The 6,219-nt window shown below is 35.2% G+C and overlaps 1 protein-coding gene across 2 annotated transcripts in view; it reads right to left on the bottom strand.

The window, feature by feature from the left end:
* The window catches only part of KCNIP4 (Kv channel interacting protein 4), a 320,568-nt gene that overhangs the window by 155,980 nt on the left and 158,369 nt on the right, over positions 1 to 6,219 (bottom strand). The window lies entirely within an intron of this gene.

Here is a 6,219-nt window from a genome sequence, read left to right as displayed (position 1 = left end):
ATATATTTATATTTTATATATTTATATATATTTTGTATAGTCTGTTTAGCCATTTCCAGGTTGAAGTTTTTTTATTATTTTCCTTTTCTATTTCCTTGTTCTGTAATCAAACAAGTGTGCGAACAAAAATCTGTTACGGCTGCATACTTAAAATTTTCTGGAGTCAGAAAAACAGATGTATTTTTCTTACAGTTTTTCATACAGTTTGTTAAAATTGTGAAGCATGGACTAGCAGAATTTGATCTACTTTTAATAAAGACTATCATTTTACATGGAGAAAAAAGGAATCAGGAAAATATTTAATTATTAAAAGTTGTAGCATAGTATCACACACGCTTTTTGCCCTTGTGCTTTTCAGTTTACAGGTTAAACTGTATTTGGAGGCACTGTACTGTCATGCTGTACAAGTTTTGTCACCACACTTACACAGTCTATGACATCGCAAAACACAAGATGCTCATCCTAGCATAATATGTGAGAATGGATGACAAAGGAGAAAGCCAAACATGTTGGAGGGTGATGCTTCCCACTTAAGAGCAAGTTCCAATAAATAAACACATCAATCTAACAGCTGTAACATTAGGAACAATGGATCATGATAAACAAGCTGATTTTTAATCCTTATGTCATTATTAATATAACCCATGATGCAGACAGCGTTTAAATAAATACTTGTAAAATAAATTATTTCTAAGGGCTGATTCTGATTGTATAATTCCAAAAAGCTTGTAAGACTATCAATATTGCATGAGCTTGACAGTGACTCATAAGATCCTTGTACATAAGTTTTCATTAGTAAATCAAGACTATCATCAGGGAGAAAATATTAAAATGTGATAGAAGCTACAGTATTGGAAAGTCAAGGGAGAGTAGAAATTGCTATGGCTACATATTCAAACATGACAGAAAGATTATTTTTTTACCTACCTAAACAAATAAATAAATAAAGCGCAATTGGTAAACTTACAAAAATTAAGACAAGGAGTCTTTTACCTTTAGGAGTTCTTACTGCAGTAGAGTCAGTGAGCCTGAAGATAGATCATGCAAGAGTTGCAAAGGAAATATTATGGACTGTGCTGTGTAGAGGTAGGAAGATATAATAATCTCTACATAAGGTCATATCAGGATATTTCTGTGACGTAAACAATTATGCCCAGCTAATCTCTTGAATACTTCAAATGAGACAATAAAAGTTATACAGGGACAGAAAAGAGGCAATTAAACTGAAATCACAGCCTTAGGGAGTTTTCAATATTTCAGATAAGTCAAATGAGGATCAACTCTTTAAATAGTTGAAAAGAATTAGTTATCAATTCCAAGATTTTCACATCTAACACTATAGAACTCATCACTGAAAGAATATCTGATGTTACTATATCCTTAATATCAGTTCAGTTGAAAATGTCCTATTTAGAAGTTAAATGAGGCTAATATGAGGTTTTTGGTATTTTTTCCTTGTTAAAATCTCCCAGCATGAAGCCTTTGTGGCCAAGTAGAATTTTGTTGAACTCATAGTCTTAATTTTTTTAAGTTACTGAACTATTTTGCAATCAGGAATACAAATCAGTTTTGTCTTACTGGTTTTTCTGAAAACCAATTAGTGAGAAAATATCAACATTAAACAAAGCTACTATAAATACTATTATACACTAACCAAAATTTAATATTAAAGGGTCATAATAGGAAAATTACTTGATTAACCAATGTATTGAAAAATTCTTATTTTATACCCCAAATGACCACAGCACATTGTAAAACTATCTTAGGGTCCACATAAGAATGAATTACATAATGTCATTTCAGTATCAGAAGATTGAAGTATTGTTTTCCTTTAATCTAAATTCCCAGATGTTTTTTCTAGCCAGAACAGTAATCCTGACCTAAGTGGTAAAGTCCTTCTGGCTCTTTTGCTCAAGAGGGCTTCTCTAGAGCAAGCAGTGAAATCAATTTAGCTGGTTCTAAAAGCACCAAAACCAGCTTTTCCAGCTCTGCACTTCAGCATTTTCTTCTCAGAATTCTCATCAGGAGTTTTCTCTTCTTGCTTCCCCTTGTACACTGCAACACTAAGCACATAGAAGGACCTTGTTTGGGATGACAAATAAACTACCTTTGCAATCAAATATGTCATATTACAGTAATCCTTATTTAACCTTAATGGCAATTAATGACTTTTAGATGTCAGTTCTGAGGTTTCAGAGAGGAATTTGAGGTGCAATACAAATTGTGTTCCTATATTTCTACAGTTGGTTATAAGACGGAAGACACTCTCACCATAAAAAAACCCCAAAGCCTAAAGGATACCCTTGGTGGACACATGAGTTACAGGAGTTCTGAAGTAATGTCAAGAGTTAACTGGGTAGCAGCATTATTTACTTCTTCTCAGTAGCTTCCTGAAAGTTGCAATAAATGCAAGAGGTGGCTTTTAACAGCTGCCTTTGTTTTATAAAGAATTCAAAGAAAATAAGATGTAAGAACAACCGCAGGGCATCTACAGCTAAGCTTGTTGCAACATAAAACGTGTTATTCTAGATAAGGATCCCATTTTCACTAGGGCCTTGACTTCTACCATTCATTGCTAGTAAATGCAGCATTTCAGTAAGCAGACTGTGTTGTAAGATGCCATGTGCTAAGTTTCATGTTCTCAGTCTTTTGCAGTAAGCATTTCTTGGTCTTAGGAACTGTGTGAACACCCCTTGGTCTTATGAACAGGGTGCTAGGCCACCTCATCTGAACCATGTTCCTACCTAGAACGGTCAAACCAGATGATCCTAGAGGTTGCTTCCAATGTAGCATTATTCTATGATTAGTGGCAGTACTAGGTAACTCAAAGGTTTACAGGGGCTATTGAAAAAAGTATATGTCCAGGCAGGAAGAGAGAGGAGAGAGGTGGGCACGATTTCTGGTCCACAGAGATTACAATTTAGATGTCATACTTGACCTACCAAAACGGTTTCATTCATGCAGCTGTATGATACACAGCACAGACAAAGTGCTGCAAATTCAGCCACAGTTCTGCTAGGGCAGGCAAGCCCAGTCACAGATCACTTCCCCAGTGAAACAGAACAAAACCAATTTCTCCAGCATAACATATTCCACACTAATGACTGCTGGCACCACAGCTGTGTAGGTCAAAGTCACCTACCTCTAACTTTGCCACACATAACCCTGTAATATTCAGTCATGGTGAGAAATGGATGCAGAGTGAAAAACTTGTAGAAAACAAAAAAAAACAGTGAAAGGATCTGAAAAGCAGAATACTACAGTAAGGGTCACATCAGACTTGCCACCCAGTCACCCAAACGTTATGCATTCATGACACAAAGGATGAGCCTTCCTTCCTAAAGAGATGGAGAGAAGATATTTTGCAGACAATCTTCAAAGCAAGTGTTAGAGTATTTAGTAAAATAATAAATTCATAGGAAGTAAATTCCTAGACTTTTAAACTCAATTTTTAAAGAAAGGTTACAGTATGTATAGCTGGTTTAGTTGCTCTGTACTTGCACAGTCTGTCATGTTTATGACTTTGTAAGAAAACAAAAGCCACTCTAGACATTTTCTCAGAACATAAAACAGATTCATTTCCCTCTGAGCTTAAAAACAGCTAAGCTACAGAAAGCATTTTGAGACTCAAAAGGTATTATTGGAAACTATTAGCTTTTCCTTAATATCTCATTTGTTAAAAAAATTGAAGTGTCAGAACACAGACTTCTAAGTACAGCTCTAAAGGAATAATGTCTTTGGCAGTTGGCACCCCTAGAGAGCACACTTAGTTTTCAGTGTTGTCAACAGATTGTTCATACGTCCTTCAAAGGAGCAGTATATGCCTAAAACTTAGATTTCATTATGGTGATGTCAGGCTCAAGCTCCATTTATAGTAGAGTTTTGAACAAAAATTGACAGTGAATTTATACTCTTGGTGGTTTTAGAGGGCAGGTTTTTTAAAAAAGTACTTGTTTGCACAAGTTTGAAATGTAGTGCTCTTAGATATTTTCCAAATTAACATACTTCCTACTGGAAAACACGCTGGACTAGAAAATTCTGATTCCATGACTGTAATATTTAGATTTTTAAAAAATATAAGTACTAATGAAAAAATGACAAAACATTAAAAACCACAGTGCCAAGTCTCATATGGAGCTTTGCTCAGTACAAAATCTACAATTTTTACTTAAAATGTTCCTACACACATTTCATAAGCAAACTACTCATGTTTTCACTATGCATGATGAGCATTGAAGCTCATGAAACTGGTTATGAAGCTTTTTGTTTTATATCAAATTGTAAATTTGAGAATTACTGACAGACATTTCATCTATTCATGCTACTGCCAAATATAGCAATAACGCACATCAAAAAGCCAATGTAACTACTTTCAAAGCAGAGATTCCTTCCAAATAGCCTGACAAAAGTTAGCACAAGAAGAAATAACTTGCACAATCTAGGTAAATCCTAAACTGCTGACAGACAATTAGAGGGGTTATATTCTTTTAGCTTTGTTATTTTCATTGAAATTTTCTCCCTCTGCAAATTTATTACCTGTGCTATATCTACTGAAATAAGGGGGCATCTCATTTATCACTCTGTGGGAGCTCTTGATAATGTAAGCACTTCTATAACACCACATTATGCATCACATAATAGGAACTGACAGTTATTTTATTCATACTATCCCTAAATAAAAAGTAAAAAAGCAGTAAGGAACACATTTCTTTTGAAGCCCCTGTAATAAATAGTTTTTTTGTTCATGTTGCTAGTATAGAATAATTCAACAAGAGATTTCAGAGATACTTGCAAATCTGATTTCAAGCAGAAAAGAGACATTTTCATTTCCTGAAAAAAACCAAAAAGCCTATACTTGTGGAAAAAACAGATAACACAGTTCAGTAATATTTGTTATCCCAGTCTAACCTTTTAAAGTAGTTTCCTGTGCTTCCCACAAAATAATATTTTTAGACAATCTTTTTACTGGCTGCAAATTTCTTACAGAGCAGAGCAGTGGGAAACCGACCAGCTTTCACTTTATGAATTCATCTTTCTAACCTGATCTTTTCCCTTAGTATTCTCTTTTGAAAAAAAGTGTTCTGAAGGGTTAAGCAATCTTCAAAGTACCAAATTTTCTCTCCTTATACTCAGGAATAGCTGTACCAAGTAAAAAAATAAGATAGAACAAAAACACACTAGTGATCTATAGGATAGTGTTAAGACTGCCTAGCCCTGTAGTTGTGACAAATTTGCCATCTAAATTCAAGACTCTGTATTGCAAAAGAGTTAAGTGTTTCACTGCTGCAAGAAGGGTAATGCCATTCCTCCCCCACTTCTCAGCATGCGACCCTACCTGCTCTGGTACTCACCTGATTGCACAGTAAACTTGTTTAACCATCAACGTGAAGGGAACTGGTGGGAAGGGGTAAAAAAGAAATCACTTTCTATGCTGAGGTGGTTTTCTGCAGGTGACTGAAGCGGTTTAGCACATGAACAGACAAGGAATAGAACTTGCACAGAACATATCATGGGATTACATGGCCATAAACACAGGGGAAAGGAGGGACTGGTGAAGGGTGAGCTGCTAGACCAGGCCCTTATCCATAGGGCCTGGATGTCCTGAATCCTTCCAGCACAGACAAAAAAGGTGATTATAGTGATGCTTAAGTCTGGCATTGATTCAGCTAGTAAGAATTCACTCTAAGCATTTTATATAATGCAGTGTAACATAGACAACAGATTCTCATCTCTGCTAAAATAAGAAAAAAGCTTCTTATAAAAAAATAGTACTTTTTTTTACTCTATGTGTAAAAAGGCCCCATTTAAATGTCTAGAGGACATTACACAGAAGTTCAAGCAGCAGATTCAGTAAAGAGGGCGAGTTTTGCAGAGCTGCTTGAGTTCAGACACGAGGGTTTACATAAACATGTGACAGAGAGAGGAGCTTTGGCATATACACTGACATCAATCAGTGCAGTCACTGAGAACACCTAAATAATCCCCAGAAAAGAAGTGCAATAAATCCCATAAATAAAAATGTGTTTACTCTCTGATATATTGACACATTCTTAGCTGAATTCCTTGCAAATACATATAAGAGTATGACTACCAAAACAAAGGAAAACTAACCATGACTTTATTAGCCTAGATTTGTTAGCTAGATTTATTGATATTACTTGGGATTATTTTATTCTCAGAATATTTTTGTTCTGGCAAGGTAAAGCTGAATCTTAGTTT

Source organism: Chaetura pelagica, unplaced genomic scaffold, assembly GCF_000747805.2.
Source record: "Chaetura pelagica isolate M959 unplaced genomic scaffold, ChaPel_1.0 scaffold398, whole genome shotgun sequence".
Taxonomy (NCBI): Eukaryota; Metazoa; Chordata; class Aves; order Apodiformes; family Apodidae; genus Chaetura; species Chaetura pelagica.
This window is presented reverse-complemented; position numbering and strand designations above follow the sequence as displayed.